This window comes from Tiliqua scincoides, chromosome 10 (genome assembly GCF_035046505.1).
Source record: "Tiliqua scincoides isolate rTilSci1 chromosome 10, rTilSci1.hap2, whole genome shotgun sequence".
Classification (NCBI taxonomy): Eukaryota; Metazoa; Chordata; class Lepidosauria; order Squamata; family Scincidae; genus Tiliqua; species Tiliqua scincoides.
Genome location: NC_089830.1, coordinates 5,004,979 through 5,019,824, shown reverse-complemented (window position 1 = coordinate 5,019,824; position 14,846 = coordinate 5,004,979). Strand labels below are relative to the sequence as shown.

The window sequence follows — 14,846 nt, the reverse complement described above, 5'->3', positions numbered from 1 at the left end:
GCAGGTCTTTTGCTATCTGGTGTGCTCCCTGGGGCATTTGGTGGGCCACTGTGAGATACAGGAAGCTGGACTAGATGGGCCTATGGCCTGATCCAGTGGGGCCGTTCTTACGCTCTTAAATGCTGAACCCTTGGATTGCCCCTCCCTGCAGACCTCCCAGACATGACTGGAACTTTGTTCTGGTTGCATCTGGGAGACTTTCTGAGCCTTGGAGAGGCTGCGTGCCACTTCGCGTGGCCTCTCAGAGGCTCAGAAAGCCACTCAGAGTGATTTTCAGATGTCTTCTGGCAAGTGATCCAAAAATGACTCTGGTCATGACTCCTGTTGCGTTCGAAGCAGAGGTGGGCTCTGAAAATCATGGATTCCATTATCCATGTTATCAGTATCAGCAAAGTGTCCGGGAATTGAACCCACATGGATGAAAAGGCTCCACCTGGAAATGGGAGTCCATGTAGCAAAGCATGCTTGTTTTGGAAATGCAGAATGCTTGGCAGGCTGTCCTTACAGTCGACAACTCCTTAGAGATGCAGCTGGAGGGGGCTGCAAGGTGTCGATGCTGATCAGGGTGGCTGTCTTTTCCTGAAGGCATGTTTGTGTGTGCTTGATAATCTGGGTGCAGATAAACGAAGGCTTTGAGTCAGAATTGTGCCTGCATTGCCCAGGGTGAGTCATTGCAGAGCTTCAGAGTAATAGTAAAATCTGGCAGGAAAATAATTGAATCCTGCCACGAGGTGTTGGCTTTTTTCAATGACAAATTTCAGCACAGTGACTCCGAGCTTGACGACTAGGAGAGACAAGGCTGTTTTGTTCTCATGATTGAGAACATTCGCTCTATAGAGGCAGAGATATAGAAGCAGCAAACAAAATGAATATATGTATTTTTTTTAACATTTCCCAAGCGCTGCCATTTGACTTGGGTACGCAAATGGGAGATGACACCCTGGGTGGCAGAGAGACATGTTTGCTGTGTTCAAATGTCACAGCAAACCATGGTTTGTGACAAGAATGCATCAGTGTGAGCCTCTGGCTTGTATGTTCTTCTCTCCTGTCATTCCAATGCACACAGGTGATAGTGGGGTGGGGGAAGGAAATTGAAAGCTTCCTCTTCTGAACTAACCATAGTTTCCAGCTACAACCAAATAGGGGGAACTGTGGTTACAAGCAACAGTTCGCTTACAAACCAGGATCAAAATTTCCTTGTTGTGAACTCACTGTGGTTTGAATAAACCCATGGTTCCCCTGATTAATAATAAGCAACTGTTCAGAGTGGCAGGAGGAAGCTTAAACATTATTCTTGGGCACAAAGGAGAGATCAAGGGGAGTAGGGAGCTTGCCAGTTGTACTCGTGTGTTTGTCACAACCATGGTTTGCAGTGAAGTCCAAATGTTGCCACTCTATTTGGAGGGCTACTCCTTATTTGCGTGAGTGCATTTTCATCTCCTTGGAACACCAAGATTCTCATGGTGCTCATTTCCAAAAGATGGTGTGGACTTAAGACCAGCATCACTATTGCTACTGTTCCAACAATGGTTGAAGACACTCTTGTTCTGTTTAGCATTTGGGGGGGGACGGGACTATGTTGAGGTTGTAGTTCTACTCTCTGGTATTGGTTTTGTGGTTGGTACCCCTGTTTTTTGGTTTTGGTTTTTTATTTGTTATAGTGAGTTTATTTTTGGAGGTTTCTGTTGTATTAATTTGTCAGCCATCTTGAATGCTTTCCTAGTCGGAGGGGAGAAGTGAGATATAAATATTTTAAGTAAATACACTGTTAGATGAACTTCTTGTTTCGCTAGGGTTGGACGTTTCCAAGGCCTTCAACAGCCATTTGCTCATAGATATAGTATAGCTCAGTGGTTCCCAAACTGTGGGACCCACTGGTGGGTCGCGGCCTGATTTTTAGTGGGTCGCCAAAAGATGATGGAAAGATCAAATAACTAATTGCTGCAAGCCCTGAGGCTATTCAAAAATCAGATACTGTAGCTGCTAAGAGCCCTGCAAGGAGCTGAGCTTGTGCCGTCTGAAAGCGTGTGTAAATATACGGAGATAAATGTTTGAGGGTCTTTTTCTGGTTATTATTACTTATAAACAAACAAACTTTCTGGATTTCCTTTTTTTAAAGCCTGGTAAACCTCATTGGGTCCTGATAGAGTGTCGTTCAAAAAAGTGGGTCCCAGTACGAAAACCCCTGGTATAGCCATATACTGCTGGTATTGTAGTTGGCAACCTTCAGTCTCGAAAGACTCTGGTATTGCGCTCTGAATGCTGGTTCTGGAACAGCGTCTAGTGTGGCTGATTTGGGAGTGACAATCCCTTCCACACTGGGAGCAAGTGCAGTCTGTCCCTGGTCTGTCTCCCTGGCTATGGGCCTTCCTTCTTTGCCTCTTTGCCTCAGTCTGTTGGCTAAGTGCCTCTTCAAACTGGGAGAGGCCATGCTGCACAGCCTGCCTCCAAGCGGGCCGCTCAGAGGCCAGGGTTTCCCACCTGTTGAGGTCCACTCCTAAGGCCTTCAGATCCCTCTTGCAGATGTCCTTGTATCGCAGCTGTGGTCTACCTGTAGGGGCACTTTCCTTGCCTGAGTTCTTCATAGAGGAGATCCTTTGGGATCCGGCCATCATCCATTCTCACGTCATAACTGCTGGTATAGCGGTTTGGGAACCCCTGGTATAGTGGTTTTTCAATGTCTATCAAGAATCACCTTCACAGCTATTAACAGAGACTCCCAGTAGTCTTGCTGGTAAAATAAGCCTCTTATGGAGGTGGTTCAGTACAGAATCATGGAGTTGGAAGGGGCCTAATAGGTCATCAAGTCTGGCCCCCTGCCTTAGTCAGACAATCCTCTTAGAACATCTCCAACAAGTGCTTGTCGAGCCTCTTCTTGAATATCTCTAGTGGGGGGGAGAGTCCACCACCTCTGTTGGCAATCTGTTCCACTGCCGAACATTCCAGGATCCAACTTCACTCCCGTACCCATGATTTAGCAGATCTTACCCAGAATGTGTAGCCCATAGTTTTTAGAAACTATGTTTGTACTTTATTAGGGGGGAAAAAATCCACACATGCTGCCTGCTTTCCATCAAGAGAATGCTTGCATTAAAAGTTTTATTTCAGTCGTGACAGGTTCACGTTCTGGCTGTCAATCAGTTTGTGTTGAGCTTCTTGTAGGTCAGAGCAAACTGGTAAGTGTCTAATACTGTTATGACTGTCAAGCCAGGTTGCAGCAGTAAAATTTAATCCCAAATCCCATGCTGTTTTGTGCAAGATGCTGTATGCAATTCCAGTATTAACTCATAAGTCATAGACACAAGAGTCATAGATCACTGTGGCTCATAGATCACATGACGGCCTTTGACATATAATGTGCGGCTCATGGAAATACCTTCCTTGACTGACCTTCTTTTTGCATCACAGTTAAAAGGTAAATAACATGTTCAAGATTTGTAATTATTTACTGGGCATAAACTCAGAGACCACTGGATTAAGACGTAAGATTAATGCCATGATGAGTAAATCTATTTAAGAACTTAAATGCTTAAATACTGTGGCTCTCAAACATCTGAGGTTTATTGTCTGTGGCTCTTACGTTAAGCAAGTTTGAACACTCCTGTCATAGACAAAGCCCCCTTATTACCCACTCGTGCTTATCAGTCAGCCTTCCCAAAACAGGAATCTGCCATGTGTGGACTCAGACCCTGGGTCCGTCGAGGTCAGATTTGTCCACATTGGCTGGCAGCTGCTGTCCAGGTATCTGAACAGCGGCAGCCAAACAGGTGAGGATGAAATAGCAGCATGATTGATAATACATGATTGATTGGGCAGGAGGTCTGGTCTAGAGGGTTGAGCCTCCATTTGCCTGAAGATAACATCCACAAGGTCGCCAGTTTGAGGCCACCGGCACCGTGCGACCTTGAAGCAGCTGACAAGCTGAAGCCGAGCTATTCCATCTGCTCTGAACATGGGAGGATGGAGGCCAGAATGTGAAACCAGATCAGAGAGAAACACCTGAATGTTGTGGTTCTTGAAAGAAAGAAATTTCTTTCGTTTGTAAAAATCCCTACGGGGATTTAAATAAGCCTGCCTATGTAAACCGCCTTGAATAAAGTCTTGAATAAAGACCAAGAAAGGTGGTATATAAATACCTGTATTATTATTATTATTATTATTATTATTATTATTATTATTATTATTAATACTGACTGTTCTTCTGGAACTTTTTTTAAAACAGGTATCTCCCTTTTATAACGCCCGAGCATTGAGTAGATGCATTTCAATAATAACTTCGTTCAGCCTCAATGCTGTAATACCCGTCAGCGTTATATAATCCGTTTTCAAAAGCAATATGGTTTATTATTTTAATTAGGTTTTGATATCAAAAGCTACCTTGAGTATATTTTTTAATGGAAAGGCAGGGATGCAATTTTTTCCCCAATTAAGGTTATACCATTAGAAAACAACATTTATATTCTTGGTATCAACATAACCAGTACTCATTTGCATATCCAGTTCTAAGGCGACTGTAAAGAACACAGACTGAACTAAACACATTAAGTTAATAAACAAAGAAAAATTATATATTTTAAAAATGCATGCGTAAAAGAGGCTTCTCCAGACAAAGGGTTGGGGATCACCTCCTGTTCAAGATTTCTTGAAAAATGGTTTCTTGGAACCTTACAAGCCGTCATGGTTTTAGGTTCCATTTAAGAACCATTCATATCTCATGTGCTTTCCCAGCTTATTTGGTAATGCGTCACTTTATGTAAGAATATAAGGGTATGCGTTTTTAGAATAAAAATGGGACAGGAAGAGTCTCTTGTACTGGAATCCTGATTGTTCATTATTAGGCTTATCCTTGTCAGTCTCTATGAAGCAGGAGTGGGTTCCCAGTGGAATACAGATGTGCTCCACTTAACAACTGGGAATACGTTCTCCAATCCCTGTTGTTATGTGATTAGGTTGTAAAGCAAACATTCAGACCAATCTAGTGCCTTTGTTGTGTAAACAGACACTCCCTGCCAGAAACTAGCTGGCTGTATAGGCTACTGGAGATAGATTGCCTCTTCTTTGCATTAAGGGCTTCTTTGTTGTGTAAACAGACACTCTGCTGTAGGCTATGGGTGTCCTGCCTCATTAAGAGCCTCTTTGTTGGGCTTTGACCATCGTCATATATGCGATCCGTTGTTAAGTGGAAGATTGTTAAGAGTTGGAGGCCAGTACAATAATTGTAAAGCTTTTGTGGGATCGGAAGTTGTCAATGTGTACATGTCTGATTGAACTCTGCTGACAAACCCATCTGGACCACACTCTCCTAGGTGGCAGGACATACAGAAATTGTATAGTACAGGCATGCCCTGGTATCCGTGGGGGTTCCGTTCCGGAACCCAGTCTTCTGAGTGCCCTGAAGCCTCTTCCGGGTAGCACCGAGGCTCCTCCTTTCAACGCAATTCCCCCCCCCCCATTCAGTGAGAAGAAGACCATTGAAAATTGCTTTCCTTGGAGGTTCAACCTGGGGTTTGGGACCACAGTGGAGTCACAAAGCCACATTTGTGGGGTTGCGGCAAGTTAAGGCAGTGTTATTCAAACTGTGTGGCGCGGCTCTTTAGGGAGGCTCCAGGAACTCAAAAGGGAGGCGCAGGATGTCCTCTCAGTGATACAGTCACACCCCTGGGCAGAATACGAGCCCATCTGCACTTTTTTTTAAAGCAGAAGAAAGGGCGTTGCTCAGCTGCTGTGTGGCTGAGTGGCTGCTGCCGCCCCGCCCTCTTCCGCGCATGCTCAGCTTGCAGTCCTGAACCCTGGCTGATCCTTGCCTGGTTGGTTCCTAGTTCCCAGCCTGGGATCGCTTCTCATCAAAGTGAAATCTCTCTTTTCAACCCCTCCCTCTTCCACTCCCCCCTTTCAATCTCCAAACCTTCCCGCTTTCCTCCCCCTCCCCAAATAAAACGCTTCCTATTTTACCCGTCACCAGGGGTCTTAAAGTTGTTTCCATGCAGTTGGCAAAGGGGGGGGGGAGAGAGAGAGAGAGAGAAGCACACACTTTACTTGGCCAGGAGCAGAAAAAGGGTACTGTTTTGAAAGTGATTTATTAATCTTGTTGTTTGACTGAAGAGGAGAGGCTGTATTGTTAAAGTGATGAATCTTGCTATTTGAAGGGAATACTTATCAGCCACTGATGAAGTGATTGCCAGCCCAATCCTATCCACACTTTCCTGGGAGTAAACCCCACTGACTCTAATAGGACTTACTTCTGAGTAGACATGGATAGGCTTGAGCTGTGCATCTCCTAGTATAGGAGACAAATCAGACTCCTAACCAAACCATTATCAGCTCTGATATATTTTCATGGTCTATCTTTGTTTTCCCCACCAGCTGCTGGAAAAATTTAATTTCATTAAATTAATAAAGGGTTCGGTCCTATCCAAGGAGAATGGGAGAAATGACTAGTTGGATTGGGGTCCACAAGTGTGTGTGTTTGTGTGTGTGTGTGTGTGTATGTTTGTGTGTAATGTTGCTCAGACTGGTTGTTCACAAAATTCATTTGATAAAACAATTCTATTGGTATGCTTACAAAGTTTAAAAAAATGAGTCTTCCTGGACCAGACAAAATCTACCTACTCCAGCATCCTGTCTCTGATCATTTATAAAGCATGTATATTGCTGTGTATTAATAATATATTTTTAAGATCTGCACTTAATTAATGATATGATTAATATAATTAATATTAATATAGTTAATATTTCTGGCCACTTCCTGTTTAGTGATGTCACTTCCAGCCCTCAGGAACATGATGGGGAGTCATGGCCAACAGCCACGGGGGTCAAGGGAGCCACTGGCCAGAAAAGTTTGAGTACCACTGAGTTAAGGGAACACAAATGGCTGCCAGCAATAAAGTCAAACTGTTGAGGTGACACGGTTCAGTGTGTGGGGGACAGGGGGCAGAGGGCCAGCATTAGAAAGTATTGACACACTGATTGCATACATGGGATTGTCAGTGAGCCTTGCTCCACTGTTGGACTTTGCTGTCCACTGCGAACCGTCCTGCATTACTCTGCAGCAGCCTGTCCAGTACTGATATAAAAGCCAAGGAAGTGTATTATCTTGGTGAGCAAAAATGGGTGTGCTAAGTTCAGAAAGAGCCTTCCCCACTGTGGCCTGGGCGAGCGGAAAGAGGGCAGCAATGGGGGCGAAGGTGGGCGGGTTGGATCCCAAGGTGAGGGCAGAATCAACGGTGGGTCCCTATCCTCATGCTTTGTTTGTTTGTTTGTTTGTTTGTTTGGGTCATGGCACAAAAAAGATTGGAAGACCAATGTCCCAGAGCAGGGGTGTCCAAACTTTTTGACAGGAGGACCGCATCATCTCTCTAACAGTGTGTCGGGGGCCAGGAAAAAAAGAATTGATTAACATTTAAAATTTGAATAAATTTACATAAATGAATATATTAGAGTTGGAACTTGTATGAATGACTGAAAGTCTCATGGTAGCTCAAGGCCCGTAAAAGACCTTGCACAAAGCAAGGCCAGCCTTTCCTTTGCTGCCACCACCGCTGCTTGAGTCCCTCAGTCTGCAGCTCACACAAGAGGTCGAGCAGTTGGCCCTTGCAGTCACATTGGACCACCACGGGCTCCAGCTGGTGGGCCAGAGGCTCATTGGAGACTGGGGGCTTTCCGCAGGCAGGATTGGGGGCCCCTGAAGGCTGCAAATGGCCCCCAGGCCAGGGTTTGGGCACCCCTGTCCTAGAGGAAGGCATTCTACAGGTGAGGTGCTGCAATTCAGAAAACCTCTGATCCCAGAGAATGGCAGCTGCTCCTTTGACCAGGAAGGTACCAGGAACTGGGCTCCACATGAAGGCCATTCTCTCTGGGAGGCTCACATGGGAGAACCCCTTTCTAAGTGTCTCCATGAGTGGGACTTTGTGGGCTCACTCACATAGCACTAAACCATATTTGGGCTAAACCCCACTCTCTCCCCCAACCCATTTCTTTGTGCTCTCCAGTTTGATTCCTCTTGCTTTAGATGTGGAGGGCAAGCACTTATCATCGTCTGCCAGTTTTGTTGGGAGTGGCAAATGATGGTTTGTGCTAAGGAAGATACCATTAAATTACCCTGGAGTGCATGTGGGAAGGAAGGAGCACACAAGCCTAATGCTCATTAGTTCAGTGTTGCCCAGAAGCAGTTCTGTATGTGCAGTTCTGTATGTGCACATTGTAGCTTGCCATGGCGAATGGGCTGCTGCCATCTGACAGGTGATCTCCAGCCATCCCCATCTTGCTGCTGCAGAGCTAGGTGGAGATCATTTCACAGATCTCTGCCACTTTCTCAGGTTCACAGTTGGTGGGCTGGGATAGGGTGGAACCTTCTTTGCGGAACCAACTTGGTGCAGGGGTGAGCCCCCAAGACTCAAGCATCCTTTCCAGCTAAGGAGCTGGGGAGGGGGGTGAGGTGTTTGTTCCACTGCTCTGCTGAATGATGAAACCATCATTCCATGCCCCCTTTCTTGCCAGATTCCTTGGCCCCTGCTTGACTTGAGATATCCAGAGCACAGCAGTAGCCAAATTGGGGGGCGAGGGGGAGACCACCACTTTTGATGACCAAAGCCAGCCAAAAGCTGTGAACCTCCTTGTGTATGAGTCCGGAGCATGTGGGCAGGGGGAAGATTTTAAATGGAATCTGTTCAGAACTCTTTGCCCATTTATGGCAGTCTTGCCTTGGTCAGATGTAGGTTCACCGCACACCCCTTTCTGACAAAACCCGCATTGTTCTGATCCTTTGTCTTGGGGAGGGGGCCAGGGTTGGTTTTGCAGACGATGCTTCCATAGAAATGAAAATGTCACAGGCTTGCGGCCAAGATTGCAGATCTTTCGGTACCAGAACGTTGTCACTTATTGTTCACGTTTGGTTGAAATTGTTTTGTGGAATGCTGCAATTGTGAGATGTGGGGGGGACGATTGTGAAACTTCTGTCCTAAACAATTCGGGTTTTTTTAATCTCTGTGGGAGGGAAGTATTTTTATATAAGGATTGCTGAGTTTTTGGGAAAGGTTGATTTAAACCTGCTGGACAGCTCTGGTAAGGAGAAAATCACTAGCCATTCCCTGGCTGTGCTCTTTTCTCCATTTCTCTCTTATGTCCCCAAATCTTGTCTTTCCCTAGAAATCCCCAGTTTACATTGTCAAGCAAATATCAAGTCTTTTTTTTGTTTGTTTTACGATGTAAAAGGGCAGTCTGTGCCTTTGCAGTTCTGCTATTCTGCAAGCTTCTGTTCCCTGCATAGTTTACCCGATTCTTTAGCTCAGTGGTTCTCACACATTTAGCACTGGGACCCACTTTTTACAATGTCCTCCTGGCATTTGGCACTAGCTACCGAGCTACAAAATAGTGCCTGAAGGTGGTTTTTCTTCTTCTTCTGCACTTGTGATGCCATTGCCATTCTTATCCTGGACAACCATATGGCTATTTACGCACCTGGGCATTTGAACTTGAAATTCACTCATTTGTTTTTCCATCTTGTTTTTTTTTTTTTAATGGGGGGAGGGGATTAACTCTGGAATCTCCACCTGCATCGCTGCACGTCGCCTTGGGCTTGTCTGCTTGCATGGAGAAGGGCCGGGATGGCTCCTCTATCATAGATTTGCTACTCAAACGTTCTGGTGGTATATTCGGGCTCAGGAAGTGTTGGGTTGGAAGGAGAAGGCCTAAGAGAGGAGTAGTGGGTCCCTGGCCCAATTTCCCCCATTCTCATGGGGTTGCAGTCCACAACCCCAGATCCTCCGAGTCGTGCTCCTTCTTAACCCAAGCCGTCAAGTTAACCCACCACCTCCCTGCATCCTCTTGTAATGCAGAGACTCTGCCCCAGATTGCCTGGGCTGGCTGGTGGATTGAGGAGGGCTGCTCTACTGCATGAAGACACTGTCTCAGCGGCATGCCAGCTGTTTGGGCAGGCTGGGGCCCTCCAAACCAAAAGAATTGGGAGGATATCACACGTGTTTGCAGGGCTGTGTGGTTAAGTTTGTCTGCAACATGCTTTCCATTTGCCCCTCTTCCTAAAGAGCCCCCTGATTTCACTTGCCTTGAGAATAATGAAGTGAGAGCAACTTGTTAGAGGTCACTGGGGGGGGCACAGGGAGGTGCTCTTGCATTTATTTATTTATTATTTATTTATTTTATTAATTTGTACCCCGCCTTTTTGCCCAACGGGCACACAAAGGCGGCTTACAACATTTTAAAAAATACAACATTAAAAACAATTAACAACAGTTTACAATAATTAAAAAATCTGAAAAAACAAACAAACCCCGTGGATTTTCGTATAAAAGCAAGAACGCCAGCCAGCCTGTCAACAATTAAAAGCTTTTTGAAATAAAAAGGTCTTCAGTCCACGCCGAAAGGTTAGCAACAAGGGAGCAGTTCTCAGTTCTAAGGGGAGGGTATTCCACAGTTCGGGGGCCACCACCGAGAAGGCCCTCTTCCTGGCCGCCACCCCTCTCACATCTCTTAGTGGCGGCACAGTCAAAAGGGCCCTTTGGATTTGGATTTTGGATCAAGCAATTTGGATTGCTTGATGTTTTCTTTCTTTCTTTCTTTCTTTCTTTCTTTCTTTCTTTCTTTCTTTCTTTCTTTCTTTCTTTCTCTGTTTTAAAGGAGGAACGAAAGCTTAGGGTTACAACATATTGGTTGGCTTGCTTGCTTTGTGAAGAACTGTAAATTGAACTGTCACCCAGTTGAAGAGAACTAGCAGCCCAATTCCTGCCACTCCAAAGTGTGCAGCCATGCCACTGCCAACAGAGCATGGGCAATGTGTGATGGGGGAGGGGGCAACCAGAAGGACAAACAGACGTAGGTAAAAAGCGTTTTACTTACCTCCTGGTAGGCCGCCTAGTAGACACTGGATCTCTTTATACCCACACCAGCTGTTTTGCTGGTGTAAATACAAGGAGAGGAGGGGTCTCAGCTGGAGAGGATGGATCTCAGTGGCATGTGCCAAGATGCTATCCTTTTTGCTGCCCGATATGCACATGAAACTGCCACTGAGATCCAGCCTCTCCAGCTTCTGAACTGCCACCTGCCCTCCCCCTCCCCGACCCTGGGCCTCCCCCAGATGGCCAACAATCGGCCATCTTACCTGGTCTGGCATGGGTCCGTAGGTGGCGGGTGCACAGAGCTGCTGATGGTTTGCATTGGTTGTTCCAATGGCAGGATGCCATTTCTGCTGCCGCTGTGGATTGCGAGATCTGCACTTGTAAAGGCTCAGTAGGACCGGGCCATAAGTCATTTAATCAGATGAGTTTAATTAATTAATCAGTTATGCCTGCATATATTTGCATATGATACAAAGAGTAATTTTAGGGAAATTTATAACTGGGGTATCTAAATGTCCCAGCAGGGGCCATCTGGGAGACATTTTCTCCTGTGCAAGAGTGAAGGAGGAATGCAATAATTGATTTTTTTTTTTTATTGTTGCCCAGTTAACTGGGGACGACTCTTTAGTAAATTAAAAATATTTTAATAGATTAAGCCTAACTAAACCCTAACTAAATTGCCAATTAAAGGTCTCAACCCTAATTAGAAGTAGGGCGCGGCAGGTGTTCTATATTTTGCTGGTGGCGGGGAGTCAGAATAACATCTGGTGCGGAGTTGGCAGAAGGAGTTTTATGTTCTGGGCAGAACCTTGATAGGAAGCTCCTTGGCAAATGTTGGAGCCTGGTAGAAATACTCCTTGGAACATCCTGTGCAAGGGTTCTTTGCACAGGACACCGAATCTTCCTGGGTCTTCAGAAATGCAAAGTAGGGTTGGTTGGCAACCTTCAGTCTCGAAAGACTATGGAATAAGCCTACAGCACCCGGTATTCCCAGGCAGTCTCCCATCCAAGTACTAACCAGGCCTGACCCTGCTTAGCTTCTGAGATCATGGTATAAGCCTACAGCGCCCGGTATTCCCAGGCGGCCTCCCATCCAAGTACTAACCAGGCCTGACCCTGCTTAGCTTCCGAGATCAGACGAGATCAGGCACGTGCAGGGCAACAGTTGCTTCAAGGCAATTACCATTGAGTCAGACCATTAGTCTCTCTGTCCATCCTGCCTAAAAGTGCCTCTCCAGGGCCATAAATAGACCCTGCTGGCTCCGTTCCTTGAAGCCCTTAAATTTCAGGTGCCGGGAACCAAACAGGGACCTTGTGCATGCAGAACATGTGCTCCGAGGCAGAGCGTTTGTCCTCCTCCTCCTCCTCCTGTGTAAATGTTCAACTGGTCCAGAGTCTTGAGGCAAATCAATGGAGGCAGTGAAGTAAATCCGAAATTAAAGGGAAGTGTCAGCGTTCCTCACCAGGGCTGTTCCTGGCTCCAAGCCTTGTGCTTTGATCACTTTTAAACAACTCTGTTGAAACAGGCCTTTCTAAGGTCCCGAGCATTTTCCGTGTTGCTGGGTTGTACATGTTCGCTGAATCTTGAGCAATTCGGGAATCTGAACATCTGACTCGATGTTCAAAAGAATTCTGAACTGGGTGTTTAAAAATAAATTATAGGCTACAGGGCTGCAGAAAAACACTTGGGCACAGAATCTGGTTCAACCTGAGAGGTATTATTATTATTTATTTTTTATTATTTTATTAATTTATACCCCTCCTTTTTGCCCAACGGGCACACAAGGCGGCTCACAACACTTTAAAAATACAACATTAAAAACAATCATTAAAAACAATTTACAATAATTAAAAAATCTAAAAACAAACAAACAAACAAACCCCGTGGATTTTCATATAAAAAGCAAGAACGCCAGCCAGCCTGTCAACAATTAAAAGCTTTTTGAAATAAAAAGGTCTTCAGTCCACGCCGAAACGTTAGCAACGAGGGAGCAGTTCTCAGTTCTAAGGGGAGGGTATTCCACAGTTCGGGGGCCACCACTGAGAAGGCCCTCTTCCTGGCCACCGCCCCTCTCACATCTCTTAGTGGCGGCACAGTCAAAAGGGCCCCTCCAGATGATCTAAGAGCACGGGCAGGATTGTAGGGAAGGAGGTGGTCCCTCAAATACCCCGGCCCGAGCCGTAAAAGGGCTTTAAAAGTCAAAACTAGCACCTTGAATTGGGCCCGGAACAGAACCGGCAGCCAGTGTAGCCGCCGGAGCAACGGCTCGACAGAGTCAAAGGTACCTGCATCCGTTTCTTGAAAGCAAGTTTCTCAACAGGAACCCTGAATTGCCTTCCTATTGAGAGGAGCCAGTGAACAACCTGGTTCTGGTGGAGCAGCAAGCTGAAGCCCTGATGGTTCCCTGTACCAGGCAAGTGCACACAGAGCTGTGGGCTCCCATCTCTGGCCCCGACCACACCTGCCAGCCTCAGTGCTTCACGTTAATGAGGAAGCAACTTAAATTGAAGCTGCGGAGCCTTGGAGTGTGCTCCAGGCTTGTCGCCCAGAGAAAAGATTTCTCTGCTCAACATCCTTGGCTTCGCTGCGAAACCCCAAGTGGCATGGCGTGACTGGTGGAATCCTTCTGTGACTCAAGTTCATCAAGAGCCCAAACCTGTCCTTTGCCTCCAACCCCCCACTGATGCAAGCGTGCAAAAAAAAGCATGTCCAGCAGGGGAGCAAACTGGGAGGCTTGCACAGGGAAAAAGGAATTATTTCCCCTTATGCTGCCATAGGCCACCACTCACCAAATGGGCTCCTCGTACCTGCGCTAGCTCTTTAGCTAGTGCAAGTCCGATGAGAAGAAGGGGATAGAGCAGCCTCCAAACAGACCTGACGTGTGCCATTGCCAGCAGATTCACCCCTCCTGTTGCCTCCCCACTCCTTTTCCTCCCTCTTCCTCCCCATTTTGCCCCCTTCCTTCTTGCCCCCACTGCTGCCATACCTGGTTTGGCAGGTGTGGTGGGGTCTGGAGGCAGCGTGGCAGTGCGGCTGCCTCTTGCAGCAGAGTGCGCAAAGTGGAATCGACCTCCACCATCATAATGGGTGCCGTAAGGAAAGCCCAAATTGGGCTGTTTAGTCTTCTGGAAGAAGCTTCCTGACTTTTCCCCCAGTAGAGTTTCAGAACTAATGTTTGTTTCGACAACTGTGATTTGACATAAGCTGAGTGTGAGTGATGTTGGGGGGGGGAGAAGAGGCCTTTCATTTTTGATCTGGGTATTGCATCATTCTGATCTCAGTCCCTCGTCCTTTGCCTCCACCCTCTTTGCACTTCAGTTGTAAACTCCGTTATTAAAGTTAGCCGGAGAAAGCTATTTGCAAACTCTGCTGTAGAGCATTTAAGCACCCTGTTATATGCAAGATTAAGTATGATAGCTTTTTTAATGGCTTGTGGTGTTCACTTTGGCACACAGTCAGAATGGATGGCTGTATACTTTTGCTAAAAGCAGCCCTTCTCCTTTTCCTGGTTGGGTTTTTTGTTCGACACAAGACTGCTTTTGCTGCGCAATCGTTTGGAACCTCTGTGAAAATGTTGCAGGGGCTGGTGGAAGGAGAATTTAAGCCCCTTCTGTCGCCACAAACTGCTGCTTCTTTCCAAATGTTTCTTTGCCTCTACCTTAGCTGCAGTTCTGCACCTTGTGCTTCCAACACGTGTCCCATCCAGGCCAGCTCTTGTCCTTCTTTTAACGCTGACCTCTGCAACGGGGACGCAGGCAGGCTTCGAGCTGCGCCCTGAGCTTCCTTCTTCCTTTCATGCCACCTTTGTCATGTTCAAATTATGTTGTCTGTACCAATCAGTGCAAATGTGAGTTGAAGGGTGGGCGCGTGGTGTGCCGGCCCCCTCCCTCCCCAGGCCTGTGATTACTTAGTGCTTTAGCGGCTTGATTACCTGACAGACCTACTTAAACTTGTTAGGCACCTTGGCTGTGCAGGTTGACATGTGCCTTCCAGAG

At 46.4% G+C, this 14,846-nt stretch overlaps 1 protein-coding gene and 1 pseudogene across 1 annotated transcript in view; one reads left to right on the top strand and one right to left on the bottom strand.

Annotated features, from left to right (window-relative positions):
- MAN1C1 (mannosidase alpha class 1C member 1) overlaps positions 1–14,846 on the top strand; it is a 156,724-nt gene that overhangs the window by 89,045 nt on the left and 52,833 nt on the right. The gene's annotated exons all lie outside the window — the stretch shown is intronic.
- LOC136661938 (5S ribosomal RNA) lies at positions 11,907–12,027 on the bottom strand (annotated as a pseudogene).